Source organism: Eschrichtius robustus, chromosome 21 (assembly GCF_028021215.1).
Source record: "Eschrichtius robustus isolate mEscRob2 chromosome 21, mEscRob2.pri, whole genome shotgun sequence".
NCBI classification, from domain to species: Eukaryota; Metazoa; Chordata; class Mammalia; order Artiodactyla; family Eschrichtiidae; genus Eschrichtius; species Eschrichtius robustus.
The window spans coordinates 3,238,317-3,261,135 of record NC_090844.1 but is presented as its reverse complement, the minus strand read 5'-3'; the positions used below and the strand labels follow the sequence as shown (position 1 = coordinate 3,261,135).

Genomic DNA, 22,819 nt, shown 5'->3' with positions numbered 1-22,819 from the left:
GAAGTTTCCCAAAGAGGAAAGAACTCTGCCTCCAGACTGCCTTCAGACTCAAGACTGTAACACTCCTTCTGGAATTTTAGCCTGTTAGCCTGCCCTGCAAATTTCAGACTTGCCAGCCCACATAATCACGTGAGCCAATTCTTTAATCTCGGTCTCTCTCTGTCTCTCTGTCTCTGTGTGTGTGTGTGTATAAAAAATATAGATGTTATATATCTTTTTATTGTACATGTGTTTTATATATATTATATAACTGTTATATATGTTATATAGATGTTATAGTAGGTGTATATGTGTGTATACACACACACACACACACACACACACACACATATATATGAGTACATTCTATTTCAATTTTTCTGGAGAACTCTGACTAATAGAAATTCATTATCTCTTGTTGAAAATTCAAAGCAAACGATGCGTATCGGGTGGTATATTGGCCTTCAGTTTCTTAATTTGCCTATGAAAAGAGTCTTTGTATTTCAAGGATCAACAAAACAAACATATTTCCCCCCTCACTAGCAAGCACAGCTGCTACCATCCACCTGTAACTATTGTGCCTTTTTCCTGGTGAACCCATTCCTCTTGTTGGAACTATGACCTCTAGAGAGTCATAGTAAGTGGTGTCACTCCCATTTCCACTCCTTGATTCGCAGCTCCATGAATCCTGGTTATGAGAGGGAGAGTACCAAATATTAGATGCTAATTTAGAACGTGCACAGTCTTCTGGAGAACCTTGCCCAGCCCGGCAAGGTACTGCCACCTAGCTGGCACTATAGCTGGGTCTTTACAGGGCTATTCCACTGTTCCGTCAAAGGAGTTGCTTCAGGATGGCCAGGAACCTGGTAAGACCAGTAAATCCCATAAGCACGGCCCAGTGCTGCACTTCATCTGCTGTGAAGTGAATTCCCTGAGCAGGGTCAGTGCTGTGTGAATACCACAGTGACGGAGAAGGCATTTTCTAAATCCATGGATGCTAGTTTGGCAGAAGCACTGTGCACAGGGTAGTCAAATCTATATCCAGAGTAAGTGTTTATTTCAAAGAGAACAAAAACACTGCCCCTCCCATAACGGAAGTGGTCCAATGTAATCAACCTGTCACCAGCAAGCTGGTGATTGCCCACAAGGAATGGTGCCATATCAAGGACTCAATGTTGACTTCTGCTGCTGGCAGATTTGTCACTCAGCAGCCAGCAGCCTTAGTCAGGTCAGCCTTGGTGAGTGGAAGCCCATGTTGCTGAGCTCATGCGTGACGTGAATCACTGCTCCCACGGCCACTTTATTCAAGAGCCCATTGGGTGATAACAGAAGTGGCTAGAGAAAGAGGCTGACTGGTGTCTACAGAAGTATCAGTCACTGTGCTCTAATTGGAGGGACAGGATTGTGACATGATATGGCTGTTACATAGAGAGAAGACTTCCAAATGCAAAGTACAAGTAAACCAGGGATGGGGAATATGGGCAGAATACAATACTTGTTCTCTCTCTTCAGAAATATACACAGATAAGTCTTCCAGAGGTAAAAAAAAAAAAGGAAAAGGAACACCTAACCAGATAATGTATTATTCTTCAATTCAAGTTTGTCATGTCTGAAAAACTCACAAGAATAGTTTATCTCAGTTTAATATTTATTTTTGAGAGATACACAGGGTATTAAATTGAGTATGGACTTTGGAATAACACTAACTTGACTTCCAATACAATTTGTGCTGTTAAGTAGCAGGGTGTGTTGTGGCATTTTGCAAAACTTCTATTTACCTCTGTTTCATGGACATATTAGTGTCTACTTCACAGAGTTTATCAAGTACTCAAGGCAACTGCATGCATAAAAACATTAAGTACATTCTCTGCCACAAAGACAGGATGATACAGTCTGAAGAGTCTAGACTTCAGAATTTGACAGACTTGTTTGTGATTCTGTCCTTGCCAGCAGTCTAACTGTAGTATATTTTAAAACTTCCTATAACCTCAGTTTTCTCTAATGTTAAATGAGGATAATAACACTTTGTAGGATGTTGTGAAGAATGAAATGTAATCACATGTTTTGTACAGTGCTGTGTGAGTGCTTGGCAAGCAATAAATAGCGGACTTGATTATCATTATGGCTACCATTCAAAATTCACATGCAAATGAATTTTTGAGTAAAATCAAATGTCAAATATATCAGATCAATGTTCAACCAACCAAACAAACAAACAAAAAGCTGGCAATAGCTTTAGACACTAGGATTAGTTTCCGTGCATTTCTTTTACATGGTTGTTTTCTGCACCATTTAAATTTAGATTTAAAAACTACTGAAAAAACATGAGTCTCAAGGAAAGGAATGCACACTTGTAGATGAAGGTCTTTGCCAAAAACACCGACCACTAATTCCTCCTTGGTACACACTTCCGGTCCATTGTGCTTCTGTGTCCATTTTTTGTTCTGGTGTTTAAAGCTGTTCATGGCCTGAGACCATGCTGGTCATGGCCTGCTTGAAGGATTAGAATTTCTGAGAATCTGCAGAGTGGACGATGTGAAGGACTCTCCTTTTGGCTCTTTAATTAGTTTCTAAAGCTTTCTTTTTTGGGCACCACTTCCATAGAAAATAAAGTCTCTTTGGAGCTTTGCCAAAGCTCATTTTAGCCGCATTCGGAAAATATATTTGGCCTGATTAACCAACCAAGTCTATCTTTTAAAGGTAAACCAGAAGGGCTGTTGTATATTTACTTATTAAATAAAGAGTTTCAGTTTTCTTTTATCGGTGGCTGTTTATGTGTCCTTTCTCTGTGCTAGAAAATTGTCAAGATTCTGTTCATAGGGTTCCTTTATGGCCTTGAAAGTTACAGTTGTTGCACATCACGAAATGTGCCCACTCTGAATTTACCATTCACACATCAGAAGGCCGTGTATTTTATGTGCTTCCAACTATGGACTGAAGAGAATTCTCAATGCAATGTTTGCATCAACCCTTTTCTTTGTTAATATCACTAGGCCTAGATATTTAAAGCCTTCTCCCGGCTTCTGCATCCAGGTTCTTTAGATGCTTTAGACTCTCTAGTGGTACCAGCTACAAGAATTGCTTTATTGCATGAGAAATATTGATGATGCAATGGGCTCCTTTCTTTTGATAGAACATGGCAGGTGACCTACCTGCTTTAATATCACCTTAGCCCACCCCACAGACTGATGAGCCACTAGCTGCACGCTGATCTAAAAAAGTCCCTAATATAACTTCTAGGAAAGGTCACGGACAAGAAATCTGACTGCAGTGTGTAAGCAGCGCTTCTGCTGTGGGCACAGGCAAGGTTTGTACTCCTTGCTCTTCAATAATAAACGCTCCCATGCAAGCTTTACATGAGAGCAAGAGCCAAAGTAACCAAGTGGACTTCCAAATATTTCCAGTACGCTTTTGCAGTCCTCCTATGCTCAGGATATCTTTCACGATATCTTTGATATACCCCTTCCCTGGACAATTCTCCCCCAGCCCCCTTACCCAGGGCCCGTAACATTTTCACCTTCCTGTTCTCTATCAACGCTCCTCTGTCTGGTGTCCCCAGAGGACCTGTTAAACAAACTTGAGAATAACTGTTATGAGTTGACAGGAGTTTAATATGTTACCTGTACTAGGGGTTCTTTGATATTTTTACAAAGGAGCTTTAATAACTATGTCAAAAAGGAAAAGAAGCCAGATGCCCCTTCTCTCAGTTACCACAAGTATAATGACCTAACACCTATCACACAGAAATGCAACCACTGATTTATTATTTTTATTTCACACTAGTCTGTGAGTTCCCAGGGTAGGTCTGATGTTCTATTTGACTTTGTATCTTCCGTGCCTGGCACATACTGTGCTCAAGAATGTTTGTTGTAATATTCCACTGTATATATGTGCCACATCTTCTTTATCCATTCCTCTGTTGATGAGCATTTAGGTTGCTTCCATGTCCTGGCTATTGTAAATAGTGTTGCAATGAACACTGGGGCACGTATCTTTTGGAATTATGGTTTTCTCCGGTTATATGCCCAGGAGTGGGATTGCTGGGTCATATGGTAATTCTATTTTTAGTTTTGTAAGGAACCTCCATACTGTTCTCCATAGTGGCTGTATCAATTTACATTCCCACCAACAGTGCAAGAGGATTCCCTTTTCTCCACACCCTCTCCAGCATTTCTTGTTTGTAGATTTTTTGATGATGCCCATTCTGACCAGTGTGAGGTGGTACCTCACTGTAGTTTTGATTTGCGTTTCTCTAATGTAGTGATGTTGAGCATCTTTTCATGTGTCTCTTGGCCACCTGTATGTCTTCTTTGGAGAAAAGTCTATTTAGGTCTTCCGCCCATTTTTTTTGATTGGGTTGTTTGTTTTTTTGATATTGAGCTGCATGAGCTATTTGTATATTTTGGAGACTAATCCCTTGTCAATTGCTTCATTGGAAAATATTTTCTCGAATTCTGAGGGTTGTCTTTTCGTACAGTTAAATACAGTTAAAATAGTATATTTTATATTACATGGCTTTTACCACAATAAAAAAACTTTAAAAAAAAAAAAGAATGTTTGTTGTGTGAATGAATGAGTAATGGATGCTCAGATAGTATAGGCCAAAAGGATGAAAATTTATATTCGGGAAATAGGACTTTAACAGAACAATTAGTCGCCTTTCAATGCGCAGCCCCATGTGTGAGATTAGTCTGAGCATCACACATTGAAACAAACAAACAAACCAACAAAGGGTATGGTCCTGAGATTGTGGGAACACAGAGATCCAAGGCATTTAACGTAAGAGTGTGTTGTGCAGGCAAATTAGAGATATACACATACCATTCCCTCAAGTAAGACTGAAACGTGAAAGACAACAAACCAGAACAGACCCTTTCTTCTCCCAAACTCCCAAGGAGAGAAGTGCTGAATAGAGAGGATGAAGGAGTGGTGCTTTACCTCAAATCTGCACCAACCTCACATATCAAGAATAATGGCACTCTAAGAGTTCTGTCAGTTGATATACGTAACCTGTGAAGGATGAATCCATTCATTTATTGTCTTGTTTAAAAATGTCTATTAATCTTCCCATTTTGAAAGTAATATGTGCTTATTTTTTAATCAATGGATTTCTAAATGACATATGGCTGTTATAAGAATAAAAAACTTTAAATAAATAGTCTTTCGCATGGTTATGATACAAATATTATAATTTATAATTAAGATGTATTTATCTTTAAAGAATGGCTTTTAAATGTCTTTTGAAAAAAATCAGGAATGCCACCTGTACAATAAAACTCAGCCCTATATTTAACATTTTCAGATACTATTTTTCTTACTGCATGGCATGTAATATTATGCCAGTGTATGTGCATTGGGGGGAGGGCGTATATTTATGTGTATTATTACCTCAGCAGTATTTTGTGGCTTCTGTATTCTGTTCACATTTTGTCTAAAGGCAAATTACAACAAAATTAAAATGTTACCATTATAATATAAATATTTATATTAATTGTTGTTAAAGTTGGGAAGTTATAGAAAGTTAGAAAATACACTACTGGAAAGGTTAATTTTCCTTCCAAACTTAGAGAAGAGAAAGAGAAAGAGATTTTCTTTCTAGCACTATAGCCATGCTGAACTAATAGCAAGAAATAGAATAAAATTGAAAACATAGAAATAAAATGTCCATTAAACTGGTATTCATTTTCAGAGATCTACTACGTAGTGTGTGTCAGCCATCTGAGTGTAATTACTGTACAGTTTTTGAAAATATGTGGTGCAAGTCAGTTATACACCAAGTCAGGACTTATTTTTGGATTTGTAAAAGATCTCTACGTTGGATAATAATATGGTGTCAGCCCTGCATGAGAAGACTAAATGAGTGAAGTCTAAATTGTTCTGAACGCCTGCAAATGGATCAAATGGCATTCAAGATAATAACTCAGTTTTTTATTAGGACTGTGACAATACTTCTAACCTTGCATAGATACATTCTTTATGGTAAAAGACATGCTATGTAAAATTACTAAAATCTATTATCACGGGAAAAGAAACAAGTTATGGAAAAGTGAAAATAATGGAATGAATTTCTTTAAAAAACAGAGGGAGAACCACAGAGGAAACAGGAGCTCAGTAATGTGTATTCAAAAATTTTGCTAGTAAATGGAGCCGAAGATCTCCCCACCTTACATTCTACTACTTATTTATGCTTTAAAAGCCTCGATGGAATATGAGCTTTTATCATTTTGCATTCTAAAGATAACATAACATACTTGGTGTTTATTCTCGTCTTGATCACTGTGACTCTAAAAATAAACTGGTTTATTAGAACATGTACAGAAAAAATATCTTGAGAAACTTCACTGGGAACAATAACACTTTGAGAAAATTCAATTTTATTTTAGAGAAGAATTCTTGTGGTTTCTATACCAACGTATTTCCCATAATATAGTAGCACTTACTCCATGTTACTTTGATATCTCTACAAATAGAAAAATCAGAGAGACTTTCTCCAATGTACTAAATGCTGCTGAAGCTTATGGATAGGTTTTCACACTTCAGCAACACTGAATTCATCTTCAAAATTGTACTGAAAAAGTAAGAGAGCAGTTGGAAGTATGATATGTAAGGAAATGAATGAGAAACAGAAGGAATTAGGGGAAACATAAGGAAATTCTGTTTCTGTCCTTAATGCTACCATTAGACCGAACTCCAGGACAATGAGGTTTTTAAGACTTCAGTATAGTGGCTTCAGTAACAGCTTTCACTACAGCTTAGTTAAGCTTGGTTGAGGCAATGAAATCAATGTTTCCTTGGTAGTGGCATGAGCAATGTATCATTTCTACCATTGGTCAGTTACACTGCTGGATCTTCAAACACACTAAGAGTATTTTGAGGTTAGAATGACATTTGCTTTGCAAGTTCACTTTTTTTTTTTCGTAGCTACACTGTCTGCTTGCACAGAGTGAAGGCTAACATTGAATTTCCAAGGTTTTGGAATGACCTGTGTTAGAACTGTTCTGGCAAGAAATATTATGCATTATTCATAACGCCCAAACTCTTTAAAATTCAACAAGCACGATTTAATTTCAGACCAGTAGATGAGAGTTACTATGACATTTTTGGCATTGTTATTAATTTTAATAATAAAAGAAACATAATTAATTATTTGAATATTGCCAGAAAAGTCCATTAAATAATGCATTTTAAGAAATCCAAGTATATGTGCCTGTCATTTGTAATTGGCAATTAAACTGCGTTTTTGTTTTCAAAACATATTTAATTGAGAAAAAAGGGTTTTTTTTTTAATGAATTTAATAATCTACCCAGAAATTTATTTGGTCAAAGTTAGAGTGGATGAACTGATATTTCAGAAACCAATCTCTTATTATCTACCTTCAGGTTCAAAACCTTTGATCAATTACACAATAGCAGCCTTGAAGATCAAAGAATCCCTAACTGCTAGTGAGCAAATACGGAGAAGCGGAGTAAGATTGAGGTCATTCATAGCATAAAGTTATAGGAGAAAGAGAATAACGATCTTGGAGTATATTTATTTTCCCTTTTTTTTAATGTAGAAAATAATGTTGGTGCAAACTGATATAGTTCTGTCAAAGCTTATCAGGTACACGTTTCAAACTGAACATAATTCTTTTTTTTATTTAATTAATTTATTTTTGGCTGCATTGGGTCTTCGTTGCTGCGCGCGGGCTTTCTCTACTTGCGGCGAGCAGGGGCTCCTCTGCGCTGCTGCGCGTGGGCTTCTCATTGCAGTGGCTTCTCTTGTTGTGGAGCACGGGCTCTAGGCGTGTGGGCTCAGTAGTTGTGGCACGTGGGCTCAGCAGTTGTGGCTCGAGGGCTCTAGAACACAGGCCCAGTAGTTGTGGCACATGGGCTTAGGTGCTCAGCGGCATGTGGGATCTTCCCGGACCAGGGCTTGAACCCGTGTCCCCTACATTGGCAGGTGGATTCTTAACCACTGGACTGCCAGGGAAGTCCAAAATGAACATAATTCTAATTCTGGTTGCATTTAAATACACTTTAGAACAAAAAAATCAATATGTCATAGTGTCAGGGAATCTTCTGAATTAAATGTTATATTATCCATTAGTTTTCCTCTTAGAACAGGTTTACATTGGCTTCAACAAGCAAACCCCGTGGAAGACTATCAGTTGACCCACTCTCTGTGATATCAAATGAATAACTAGAAATATTTAGAAAAAAATATATTCTTAATTCAGTAAATCAAAGTTCAAAGGAACAGAATGGCTAGGTTGTGAAATGCACTAGTCATACACGGAATAGATTTTGTCTGTATTTTTAAATATGCTACTTGCGGGGGAAGAGGAAGATGTCTAAACTCATTTTTCAAAGATGAACTATGTACTGTATAAAAAATAAATAAAATAAAATTCAAAAATTAAAAAAAAAAAAAAGATGAACTATGTAGGTAAAATCTTTTCAGGCATCACATGAAAAACAGGTCTTATGTGTGGCCTTGCAGCCAATTTTCTCAATTAGTATAAACAACAGCTTAAAGGTATTTCTTGCTTATTAAAAATTCTCTTTATAAACTGCTAAATTTACAAGAATAGATTTATGATGAATTCACTATAAGAAGCATTTGTCAAATTTAGAAAATTTGAAAACAACATGCTAACATCTTGTTCATGCTGCTTATGTGTATAACTGCCCCCTTCCATGAAATATTACTTTACTTAGCTGTTTCTTGAATAGTTTAACAAAACTGGTATTCTCATTGGTCAGGCTAGTTCTGCTGACCTATATTCTGCCTTTTAGTCTATTAAATCAAATTTCACGTTGCCTGAAGGTCTTAGAAATGTATACAAGGATGTGCATGGTATGTTAGATTCTATTTATATGCAATAAATAGAAGTGGCTTGATATTTCTAATGTTATCAAGTACTAATAGATGATGTGTTTTGAGTTTTACCCCATAAGGGAGATTTTTGTGTAGGTTTTGCATGCCATATGTGCCTTTCAGAAGAATGGCTAAACCCTCTGGTGAAATTAAAGAGGGTTTGTGCAGTGAGGAAAAACATAAATAAGCAGAAGCTCTGCAATGTAAATGTGAAAAAGAACTTGGAAAATTCTCTGGTGCTGCAGAATTACTGTGTTCATCTTTAAGTTGGTAAGAAACAGTGTAAATAAATTAATCTTACGTAAATCCACACAGGCTTCCCTATTTCATGGGTTGGGGGGGGGCTGTTGCTTTACGGAAGAGAAATTGAGGACTTGCAGACAGCACATGTCCTTCTCTTGGTGTAGTGACTTACGGGATTTGACTTAGATTGCAAGAAGCTTGGTAAATTCTGCTGATCTCCTGCTGCACCCAAAATGTGTCTCATCCACTCAAAAGGGATAGAATGTATAGAAAAGAAAGTCAACAACAGACGAAGAACATTATGTATATTATCTAATTCTCATACATGCACAAAACATGAGGTGGGGACTATTATTAAACTCCTAAGTTGAGAGGAAACTGAGGGTTAAGATGATTAAACCATTTACTCAAGATCAAATGGCTAGTTTTGCCCTATCCTCATATTAAATACTCACCCCCTTCCCCCAAAATGAAACAAATTACATTCAGAAAAGCAATAAAAATTTAGGAAATAAAAATAAACATAAATGTGCTCACTTTATGTGAATAAACCTAGACCCATGTAGTCAGTAGGCATTCCAAAAAGACTTTAAAGATATGGGGAAAAAAAAAAAAACCCTGCTTTTTCACTGATGGTCTAAAACTTGTGAACATTTATTAATGCATTTATAAAGCAAGTATTGTTAAGCGCATGTGCTCTAGAGATTTGGTACACAGTCAGGATAGAAAAGCCCTATGAATTTTGGGGTTTACAAATTAATGCAGGAAACAGATAATATGCTGAAAAACAAATTTAAAAATTAGAGGCTAAGGAAGTGATGGAAGTGATGTGACAAGGCGTGACTGGTTGGGTATTTTAAGTTGGGTGGTTTGGAAAAACATCTGTACGGAGGAGCTATGCAAGTTGTGATACGAATGACAGTGAGAACACACTTATATAAATATCAACGGAGAGAGGAATGGAAATGAGGCTGGTATCTTGGCGAAAAGTGGTTGAGGTTGATAGTGGCAAAATGTGAGTTCAGAAAAAAAAGGGAAGAGACAGGTTAAGGTATTCCTTTCAAGGTGCATGCCAAGGTGGTGTCCTTACTAGGGTAGGAACAGATGTGACTCTTTGACAATTACATAAACACATTCTCTCTAACAAAATGAACCCAGGTGTGTAAGCAACAGAAAACAATAGATAAAAAGCCTAAATAGGGAGTTCACAAATAGAACTAACACAAATAGCTTATAAGCAGGTGCAAAAAATATTTAACTTAGTATTGATCAAAGAAATTGATAGTAACATTCATAATAATCCAAATGTCAAATTTCAATTGGTAAGAATAATAAGTGACATTGGCAAGGGTATTTGAAGCAACACTACTACTCACTTCTGGTATAAATGTGCATTACTACACCCTTTCTGGAAAGCAATTTTGCAATTTACATGGAAGACTGAAAAGACAACCATAGTCTCAACCAATAAATTCTGCTTGTGGGGAATGTGTTGCCAAGCGTACTGGTGTTGTTAACGCTGGATCACACTGTTTTTTAATATAAATATTATTATAGTCTGAATTGTTTTAGTAGGTCTGAAAACTTGAGAAAAAACTTCCAACTTTTCCAGTTTGGGGTCTTTCAATTACAGTGTATCACGAGTTTTAAGGACACCACAAAGAAAGAAAGAAAAATGAGAGGCATTGCATTATCCCCTATCAAATGCAATGTCCAAACAATATCTACTTGAAACAGTTCAGCAACTGAATGGTCCTGGGCCCCTGCTCAGTGATAACTGGACAACTTAATCTCTGGAGGGCACATGAGCTGAGCATCCCAGCCAGAGGAGAGGCTATTATATCTTTCTAAAAATGATGTGAAGATTCTGCTCATTCTCTGTTTCAATACTTTGTATTTTTGGAATGGGTGATTTCTTAAGGACGGTGATCATAATTTTAGTCCTACCTATTCTTGTAAAGGTATAAAACAATATATCTATACATGTATCCATCAATCTATTTCTATTTTTCTATAAATCTAAGCCTATATTTAAATGTGATCTATTCCTATAAAGATATAAAACTGTATGCATATAAACAACTAGATAATTATATATCTATGTACCTATATCTTTATCTATAAAATCATAATCATATAATAAGATGCCACTAATGAAATCAGGCTTGAGCTGAAAGCTGACACATCGGTAGGAGTTCACTAAGCAAAGAAGGAAGAACATTCTGGACTGAAGTAACAATGTGTAAGGCCTCATGACAGGAGCAAAGTAATTCTGAGACACTGAATGTAAGTCGTGTGACTTCAACACACAATTTAGGGATGGGTATGGTACAAGAGCTAACTGCAGATTTAAGCACAAATTAGACTTTACATGACATTTCTGGATAGGTTGAGTATTTTGGTTTTCATTCTAAGAGCAATGGAAAACTTTAAAATGTTAAAAAGAAGCAATTCAATTAGATTTATATTTCAAAATACCCACTCCGGCTCTAACGTAGAAAAAAAAGTTAGGGTGGTGGGTAGTGAATATGGAGATGATTGAAGATTAGATTTGAAAAGTAACAATACATATGGAAAGAAATAGACAGGATTAGGGTATATTTAGGAAAAAGTATGGCTAAAACCTGTTCATGGATTGGGTATGAGAATATAAAGGAGAGAGAGGCATCAAAAGAGACACTTGAATTTCTGACTTACAAAGATTTCACAGGTTAATTTTCTGGATTGAAGCTAATTACATTCTTAGAAATGAACAAGCTATATTTGGGTAGATATTAGTAAAGATTAGGAGCTGAGTTTGACTTTGTAAAAAATGTCAAGCAGGCGAGTGCTGCACAGTGAAAAGTTCTTTCCAAGAGACATGAATATTGGAGTCCTTCACGCTTGGGTGGTAATCACAGCTGTGAGAATGGGCAGAGAGATACAGTCATGCCACGAGGGTCTGGTTCAGAGCCTCCAGAAACTCCAACATGTAGTGTCTGTTTAGAGGAGGCTGAGCCTACACACACGTCTACATAGGAGGAAAACCAGGACAGCGACCAACAAAGAAGGCTGGTGCTCCCAAGATTAGGTGCCAGCAGATTCGACGTTTGGGGAGGGCCAGCTTCCTCAAAATGGCTTTCTTTGAAACCTCACGTCATAGTAGGGGTGAGGGTACACTCTGGGGTCTCTTTTATAAAGTCATTAATCCCATTCATGAGAGCTCCACTCTCCTGACCTAATCACCCTGCAAAGATCCCACCTCCTAATTCTATCACCTTTGGGGTCAGAATTTCAACATATAAATTTGGGGGGAATATAAACATTCAGTCCTCTAAAATTTTTTCTTTGACTTTTCAACTATTCTTCTGATATGGTTCCAACTGTATTAGTCTGACGGGACTACTAAAATTCTACATGCTCAGCTGCTAGTGACTAATCTCCATGTATGTGCAATTGAAAGTCTATAATCCTGCTAGCCTGAGATGTCTATAGGTATTTTGGGACCTGAAGCTCACAAAATTTAGAGGCAATCTTTAAGAATAGTAACTCAAATTACACATGGAAAAAGTAGGTGTGGAAATTTCTAATGAAATTCTATTTCTTTAGAATGAGGAAAAATTACAACAGATTAAAAATTTTACAAAACTGACAAATTCCAAAATACCACAATATCCCAAAAAATAGTATATATTTTCATTAGTTAACTGAATGATGCAACTCTATAACACTTTTTCCCTTTTATTTTTGGTTGCATAATTTTCTACCAGTCTTTCATATGACAACATCATAAAATATTTTTGGTAAGGAGAAAAAGAAATTCATTTTCTCCTCTTGCATTGTTTGTATAAATTTAATTTTTCTTTCTGTTAATTTATATTTTTTAAATCTTCTGAAAAAGTTTCAGATAATTGTTTGGAATTTTTCAAATTAGAGAAAACCTTAATTTTTCATAATTATGTTAGGATTTCTGATATTTCAAGTTTTCTTGTATAGGGTCTAACCTTCCTTACTGTTTGAATAGGTGATGTTCATTAATCGGTTTGTCAGAGACGAGTGTAGGAGACCCTCTCCCTGAGTTTTATGTTTTTTCTTATCTGATTGGAATCAGCTCCATTTTTATTAGGACTTAATGAGAATGAACTCTGCTGACAATTTCCATGTCTAATAGTTGGAAAATTTTTCTGTAAACTACTTTCTGACTCAACACATTTCAAATCTTGTTTCTGTTCCACTCCTAGATCCTCTTATTTCTAGCAGCCGCAGCATTTGGACACTGAGCTTCTGGATTACAAGATGAAATTTGTTTCTTACTTTGCTAAACGTAGTCACTAAGAAATTAAACATGATTTGTCATACTACTTAAAGTCCTTGTGTAAAAGAACACTCAGGATCGCCATTTTATATCTTTACAAGCTTCAACTTTACTTACTCAATTTGTCTCAACTTTATAAAGTTTATTTATTTTTTCCTAAAAAGATGAAGTTTAAGATAAGTGGCAGGATTAAAATTGTCCTACGTGGAAATACTAATGGCTTTAAATGAAATGTCCTGTACAAGCATATGCATTAACTCAGATGGGAAATACCATAACAAATTAGATAAGAAATGTTCTTTATTCATTCAGTGAGTCATTCAATTAAGAGCTATTCATTGAGGAACTCATGTGTTAGTTTCTAATTGGTTGCTGGGAATAAAGTAATAGCATAACAAAATACACACACGTACCCCCCCCCCACCATGATTCTAAGGTATCTAAGAATTTGGGGGAAGGGGATGGGATTAAAAAAATAATTATATAGGTAATCATTAAATTAAGGGGTTTTTTTTAATTTTTTTTTTTTTTATACAGCAGGTTCTCATTAGTCATCAATCTCATATACATCAGTGTATACATGTCAACCCCAATCGCCCAATTCATCACACCACCACCACCTCCACCCCGCGGCTTTCCCCCCTTGGTGTCCATACGTTTGTTCTCTACATCTGTGTCTCAATTTCTGCCCTGCAAACCGGTTCATCTATACCATTTTTCTAGGTTCCACATGTACGCGTTAATATTCGATATTTGTTTTTCTCCTTCTGACTTACTTCACTCTGTATGACAGTCTCTAGATCCATCCACATCTCTACAAATCACCCAATTGCGTTCCTTTTAATGGCTGAGTAATATCCCATTGTATATATGTACCACAACTTCTTTATCCATTCGTCTGTCGATGGGCATTTAGGTTGCTTCCATGACCTGGCTATTGTAAACAGAGCTGCAGTGAACACTGGGGGTGCATGTGTCTTTTTGAATTATGGTTTTCTCTGGGTATATGCCCAGCAGTGGGATTGCTGGGTCATATGGTAATTCTATTTTTAGTTTTGTAAGGAACCTCCATACTGTTCTCCATAGTGGCTGTATCAATTTACATTCCCACCAACAGTGCAAGAGGGTTCCCTTTTCTCCACACCCTCTCCAGCATTTGTTGTTTGTAGATTTTCTGATGATGCCCATTCTAACTGGTGTGAGGTGATACCTCATTGTAGTTTTGATTTGCATTTCTCTAATAATTAGTGATGTTGAGCAACTTTTCACGTGCTTCTTGGCTATCTGTATGTCTTCTTTGGAGAAATCTCTATTTAGGTCTTCTGCCCATTTTTGGATTGGTTGGTTTGTTTTTTTTTAATATTGAGCTGCACGAGCTGTTTATATATTTTGGAGATTAATCCTTTGTCCGTTGATTCGTTTGCAAATATTTTCTCCCTTTCTGAGCATTGTCTTTTCGTCTTGTTTTTGGTTTTCTTTGCTGTGCAAAAGCTGTGAAGTTTCATTAGGTCCCATTTCTTTATTTTTGTTTTTATTTCCATTACTCTAGGAGGTGGATCAAAAAAGATTTTGCTGTGATTTAGGTCAAAGAGTGTTCTTCCTATGTTTTCCACTAAGAGTTTTATAGCGTCCGGTCTTACATTTAGATCTCTAATCCATCTTGAGTTTATTTTTGTGTATAGTGTTAGGGAGTGTTCTAATTTCATTCTTTTACATGTAGCTGCCCAGTTTTCCCAGCACCACTTATTGAAGAGACTGTCTTTTCTCCATTGTATATCCTTGCCTCCTTTGTCATAGATTAGTTGACCATAGGTGCGTGGGTTTATCTCTGGGCTTTCTATCTTGTTCCATTGATCTATGTTTCTGTTTTTGTGCCAGTACCATATTGTCTTGATGACTGTAGCTTTGTAGTATAGTCTGAAGTCAGGGAGTCTGATTGCTCCAGCTCCGCTTTTTTCCCTCAAGACTGCTTTGGCTATTCGGGGTCTTTTGTGTCTCCATACCAATTTTAAGAGTTTTTGTTCTAGTTCTGTAAAAAACGCCATTGGTAATTTGACAGGGATTGCATTGAATCTGTGGATTGCTTTGGGTAGTATAGTCATTTTCACAATATTGATACTTCTAATCCAAGAACATGGTATATCTCTCCATCTGTTGGTATCATCTTTAATTTCTTTCATCAGTGTCTTATAGTTTTCTGCATACAGGTCTTTTGTCTCCCTTGGTAGGTTTATTCCTAGGTACTTTATTCTTCTTGTTGCAATGGTAAATGGGAGTGTTTTCTTAATTTCTCTTTCAGATTTTTCATCATTAGTGTATAGGAATACAAGAGATTTCTGTGCATTAATTCTGTAACCTGCAACTTTACCAAATTCATTGATTAGCTCTAGTAGTTTTCTGGTAGCATCTTTAGGATTCTCTATGTATAGTATCATGTCGCCTGCAAACAGTGACAGTTTTACTTCTTCTTTTCCAATTTGTATTCCTTTTATTTCTTTTTCTTCTCTGATTGCATGGCTAGGACTTCCAAAACTATGTTGAATAATAGTGGTGAGAGTGGACATCCTTGTGTTGTTCTTGATCTCAGAGGAAATGCTTTCAGTTTTTCACCATTGAGAATGATGTTTGCTGTGGGTCTGTCGTATATGGCCTTGATTATGTTGAAGTAGGTTCCCTCTCTGCCCACTTTCTGGAGACTTTTTTTCATAAATGGGTGTTGAATTTTGTCAAAAGCTTTTTCTGCATCTTTTGAGATGATCATATGGTTTTTCTCCTTCAGTTTGTTAATATGGTGTATCACATTGTTTGATTAATAAATTCCATGAAAGAGAGTGTAGAGTTTGCATGCTAATACATTTGGTTAAAGTAAATGTCTTTTTCATGTATCTTTCTTTATACACTACAGAATAGTTACTAAATTTACAAAGTTTCTGCTTATTACCACCTATATTGTGAATATACGGTGTATTCTGAGTAGCATATAGTGAGTAGAAATTAATTATTCTTTCTAATCTACACTTGAGTAATTTTTCCACAATTCATTTTTAATTGGATTCTTATATTCAGGATTGAGACAGGAGTGAAATTGATAGACCTCAGAATTTTACCATCTTTGGCCATTTTATCTTAAATGCTTTTAAGAAAGAACTTCCACTTTTAACTGCTACCAACACAGAGTTAAGGACCAAGAAAGTGAGGTTCACCTCAGATTGAAGGAGCTTTAACTGATTTGAAATATGGTAAAAGGAGAATGGTAGAGTTAAAGATGCGAATAACAGAGAGAGAGAAGGTGGTGCTCTGTAGATCAAAAACCATTGCCTGACCTTTTGGAAAAACTTTCATACCTCACTCCTGGGGATGAAGGCACATTCCATGCAATCCTAAACCTGCTCCCCAGGTATTAGTACACACACTGTGCCCCTCATTTTTCAGGATATCAGGCTGCCTGACCTGTACCATTTTGGCTTATATTCTCACCGCTACTCCACTAAGCTTCATTGTTATTGGCTTGACTCTAGCTTGCTTTCTTTGCTATTATCTTCTGTTTTGCATTCTGTTTTCTTAGAGTCTTCTATACTTTCCAAGATAAAAGTTAGTTTATATCCATATCCATCCACCAAAGAAAGAAAGTTGGAGGACCACTCCCCCTTTTTCTTCTCAGCTGAAATGAGAGCATGAGTACACAGTGGGATTTCTTAATGGGAGCCTTTCCTAAGTATCTGAGTGTAGAGAGCCATCTACCTGAACAAGGATAGGGAAAATTTCAACATTCAGATTTTCTTTGAGGCTGAAAGGCACTCCTATCAACTTTAACCCAGAACGGTCTTATGTCCATAGCAGACTTTATTTTTACATGCAAAAAATGATTTAAGCACCAAAGCTGTATCCTACATGTCTGCTAAACTTCCAGTGATGGAAATGAGTTGCTCAAAAATGGCAGTCACAACATGATATTCAGGGACTGTCTCTGGCTGGTGCAATTTATAGCCATTTTTCAGGGACTGGCTTCGCTGTTGCAATTTATAACCATTTTCCCTACCATTAGAGTTGTAGGCAAATCTAGCTCTATAAACTTTGACATCAGTTAGTCAAGCAGACAGGAGAAAAGTGACAAAAGGAAGGTTTAAAGCTAATTTTGAAATAGTTCTGTGACACTGGCTCATGAATAAAACGTAAAACAAATTATATGGGTGAGTATATACAGATTTAAAAGCAAGATACCAGAGAGTTCAGGAAGAAAGATCCCTGGCAAGACCAGAGAGCCAACAAATGTAATGCAATTTAAGTCACTGGAATAAGACAGTGGAATAACTCACGTCTCATTATCAGAAATATCTGGTGAGCTACTTAAATGTAAATGACTGTTCCTCATCTCAGAATTTCAGAAAAAAAAATCTCTGGGGACAGACCCCCAGTGTCTACTTTTCCAGAAAATCACTCAGGTAACCTTTATGTAAATTAAAATTTGGGAAGCCTTTGACCTTCTGTGATATTCTCTTTCTTCTAACTATTTTCAGTAAACTACTAGAGAAGGGGTCCTTTATGGAATCGTGTAATATAGGGGACATGATTGGTATCAAGGCACTGAGTGCTTTATGGGTTCCTCAGTGAAAGTATTAAAAAGAGGCTGGGGTTGCTAGTGGCAACTGTGGCTTCAGGCTTCGAGTACCATGAACATATGCGGAGAGTGATAGATAAGGTCCGCCATTAAAACTACAGCCACAAAGAACAAATTATGTAAACATGAAAAACAAAATAGGAAAAAAACCTACTACCTTGAGTTGATAATAGAAAAAATATGGTTTATATATAAGACTATTAAATCTTCAGTGGGAGAACACAGGAAGAAGCACAGTAAGTTTTGGATACTCTAAAAATGCTCTTTCTGTAAGATAAGGGTAACAGGATGTTGTTGAAGACATTTAAATTGATGCCAGAATTGTTGATCACGAAAAAATATGAGTAGCCCATGTACAACAATGTCATTACAGTATGACAATACCCCTGGATGTCAGCCAAAATGGAGGTAATTTTCTGAAAAGAGCTCAGTCCTGAACTTAATCCAAAAGGCATCCATTCATAACAAAGTACTTTCAAGAAGGGAAAAGGCTAAGCCAGATAAAGTCTGGATGATGTATTTTCATTATAAAAACAAACAGCACACCATTCATTTAGAACTAATTTTAAACATACCTAAATAAAACTATTTAGAATATCTGCAATTACAAAACAAGTGTAATGTTTGCTTGTTTGAATGTAAGAAGTTTTTTAAGTGACAAAGAAAGAGCATAACACAGGGAAGACCCTGAAACAGCAAGTTCTACTGAATTTACAGGTGAGCTGATTTAAAATTCAATCCCGCTTCTCCGCTTCCACAATCCTATAGCAATGTTAAAACCCAAACACTGGTCCCAATAAGGAAATGAGATTGATTATTCATATCCAGTTTAAATCTTTCTAGTCCTGAGAGAAATCATTGTGAAGAATAAAAATCACAGAGAGTAGGAAAGAAATAAAGAGGTCATGAATTTTTACTTTGGAAAGTTTTATCTGGCAGCGAAGTTGAACAAGAGTTAATACTAGTCCTCCATTTCAAAGAATCAAAGAATTAATCCATATCTACTAGAATGTTGAAATATTTAAATATTCATTGATGTTATTCTATCATTAATCCATCCATACGTGACATTAACTGAATGACTTCTAAGGGCCAGGGACTATACTGGGGATAAAGGGAAACACGAAATCTAGGGAAAGAAAGAGTCAATTTTAAGTCAGTATGATAAGATATACGAAAATGTACAAAAATTCTATTGTGCAGGGTTGTGTATGTGTTTTGATACATTATTAGTTATAAATGTGTATGTGTGTAGATACATAAAATATATAATGAATTAATACATAATAAAATTATAACAAATAAAAGTATTATTAATAATTAAGTAAATAAGAAAAATATTTTTTTTTCATGGAACCATATAAGAACTGCTTCTGGGAGGTAGTGATTAAGACACACAGAATAAAATAAAAATTAATCAGGGGATAGGTTGTTAAGTGGAGGCTTTCCACACAGTGTACAAGACACACACAAAGGAATAAATACTGAGAGGTTAAAGGAATTTGATATTGTAAGGGCAGAAGTTGGGGCTTCGGAGGCAATGAGATTAGGTACATAATAGAACATTTAGCCTATGGAATTTGAAGTTTATCTTATATATTTTTATCCATTATATCTTGAACAAAGTACAGTAATCAAAATACGGCACTTAATAAATGACAATATTATTTCCACAATTACTACTACTACTACTACTATTCCATTTCATTATAATTAAGAGTTCTCATCCTAGTGGGAGTAAAAGGGAAATGAGAAGAGAAAGAGAAAATACTCTGAGATGAATGAAAACAAAAAGACAACATACCAAACTTATGGAATGTAGCTAAAGTAGTAATTAGAGGAAATGTTATAGCTATAAACATCTATATTAAAAAAGAAGAAAGGTCTCAAATCAGTAACGTAAGCTTCCAAGGACAAACTAAACCTAAAGTTAACAGAGGGAGAGAATAAAAAGGCTGGAGGAAGGAGATGAAATAGAGAATGGAAAAATAATAGAGAAATCAACGACAACAAAAAGTTTTCTTTGAAAAGACCTGCAAAATTGACAAAGCTTTAGCTATACTGACCAAGAAAAAAAGGGAGAAGACTCAAATTACTAAAATCAAGACTGAAAGAGAGGACACTACTATGAACCTCACAGAAATAAAAATCATTACGAGTATACTATGAACAATTGTATTCGAACATATTAGATCACATATTAGATCACTAACGAATAAATTCTCAGAAAAACATAAGCTACAGAAACTGACTCAAGAAGAAATAGAAAATCTGAATAGACTTTTAAAAATTAATTTTTTTATTAATAATCAAAAAAACTACCAAAAAGAAAAGCCTAGGCCTATGTAGCTTTACTGGTATATTCTACCAAATGGTTAAAGAAAAATTAATACAACTATTCACAAATTCTTCTAAAATATAGCAGAGAGGGAATACTTCTCAACTCATTCTATGAGGCCAGTATTACTCTGATTCCAAAACCAGACAAACACATCACAAGAAAACTCTGGATGAATATCTCTGTGAAGATAGACACAAAAATCTTCACCAAAATATAAGCAAACCATATCCAGCAATATATAAAAAGTATTATATACATGATAAAATGAGATTGACCCAAAGAATTCAAGGATAGTTGATCACTCAAAAAGCAATCAGTATAATACATTATATTAACAGAATAAAAGACAAAATCCACATGATCTCAAAAAGGAAGAGACGTAATTCATTGAATGTTAACAATATGTCAGGTATTGCTAGACGCTTTCAAAAATGCACTGCCACAATAAATCCTCACATATTTCTTAGGCATCCATGGTTAACATGACATTAACTTTGCCGAAAATGGAGGAAGCTTTGTTTCACTTTCCCAAACTTGAGAAAGGCAAGAGCTAATCTGGATTTAAGATTGGTGGTTTTCCAACAGAAACCACCCCTTAACTTGACCTCTATGTGTTCACTCTGTTATCTCTAATGAGATAAAAAGGGGCATAACCAAAAGCAGCTCAGACTCTAATCCTAACAGATTCCATCAGAAGAATGAATGTTTTTGTGCTTAAGTGATGCAATATAAAAAGACTTGGACAGGAATGACATAAACATATATGTATATGTATAGCTGATTCACTTTGTTATAAAGCAGAAACTAACACACCATTGTAAAGCAATTATACTCCAATAAAGATGTTAAAAAAAAAAAAAAAGACTTAGAGAGGAATGAAGGAAGCCAGTTGGCATTACGTAGCTTGGGGAAAGTTGCTTAAGCCTCCTGAATCCTCGGTTTCTCCCTCTGTAAACAGGAGCTCACTGATGTATGCTCTGCCTGACTCATTTGGTTACCATGAGGATCACATGGACTTGGATTGATGTTTATGAAAACCCTCTGTCAGTATAAAAATTTTCACATATTAGATAACTTTTAAAAATGATCAGATAGCAAGAAGGAAACTTTCCATTTGTGAGTATTTGGGATTTTTATAACTTATCTTCGTGGAAAATTTACATATTTGTTTAAGAACACAACTTTATTGACTTTTTTTTTGTTTAAAAAAGCATACCTTCCCAACTTAGACTGAATGGAGAAACTGACATAAGAGAGAACTAAATTTCTTTGCCGATAAAGTAATAGGAATTTTTAGAGAAGGAAATTGGGCCTCTGAGTTGAAGGAAAATAAATGAAAAAAAAAAAAATTCTAAAAGGAGAGGGTGTATGGTGGTGGGCTGGATTTTAAGGAAACAGATGGCCAGTAAGAAATTCTCTATGATAGGTAAATTCTAATGATCTTAGGACCAGTGATGACTGCCATCAGGGTTTAAATTTATTTTCTTTCTTAGGGTATAATTAACATCCATTAATCTCAAATATTTAGGAAATATCTGTGACATACAATAGCTTTGCATTCATTATTGGTTCTTTGTTAAATTACGTGGTGAAAGGATTATGTTTACGTTTTGGGACAGAATTATCACAAGCAGTGTGAATATCAAGGACTGATGATAATAGGATTCCATAATGATTAAAAGAATCCTTAGGGTTTGGGTTCAGAGCAAGACTTTACCGGAGCCTCCTAGAAAAATACAAGGACTCGCAGCTCCAGAAGAGTACTGGCAGGTATCTCTAAGAAGGTGTTGGGTTTATGTGAAATGGGAACCAAGGCATTAAGGAAGAGATGATACCAAGAGTTTGGATGACTCAGAGACATTACACTACATTAACAAAAGTTAATCTCATAAGACCGAAACAAATAACCTATGAAATAGAGATTAACACAAAGCTAAGCATTAACATTTATCACTGAAATTCAAATGGAATGACTTTCTTTTAATATTATCATCATGATAACTATATTTTTTATAAAGTCAGATGCACCATGCAGCCATATAATTTGTCTACCTACATAGGAGATATTTTCAAGTTAATAACCATTTAATGCAACACCTTTACTGAAAAAGGCAGGTCTCTACTTACAGAATCAAGAGCCAGCAATCGCATTTATGGCATATGGTATTCAGTCATTTACAGGAATGACTTGGATATATTGTGGGTTCAATTCCAGATCACCACAATAAAGTGAATAACACAATAAGGCAAGTCACATGAATTCTTTTGGTTTCCGGTGAATATAAAATTATGTTTATACTATATGGTAGTCTATTAAGTGTGCAACAGGATTATGTCTTAAAAAAAACAATGTACATGTCTTAATTAAAAAATACTTTGTTTCTAAAACATGCTAACCATCATCTGAGCCTTTGGTGAGTCACAGCAGTAACATTAAAGATCACTGAACACAGATCACCATAACAAATATAATAATAATGAAAA

General features: G+C 35.7%; 1 pseudogene; it reads right to left on the bottom strand.

Annotated features, from left to right (window-relative positions):
- Positions 1–603: 603 nt before the first annotated feature.
- Positions 604–22,819, bottom strand: part of LOC137756099 (uncharacterized) — a 42,388-nt pseudogene continuing 20,172 nt past the window's right edge.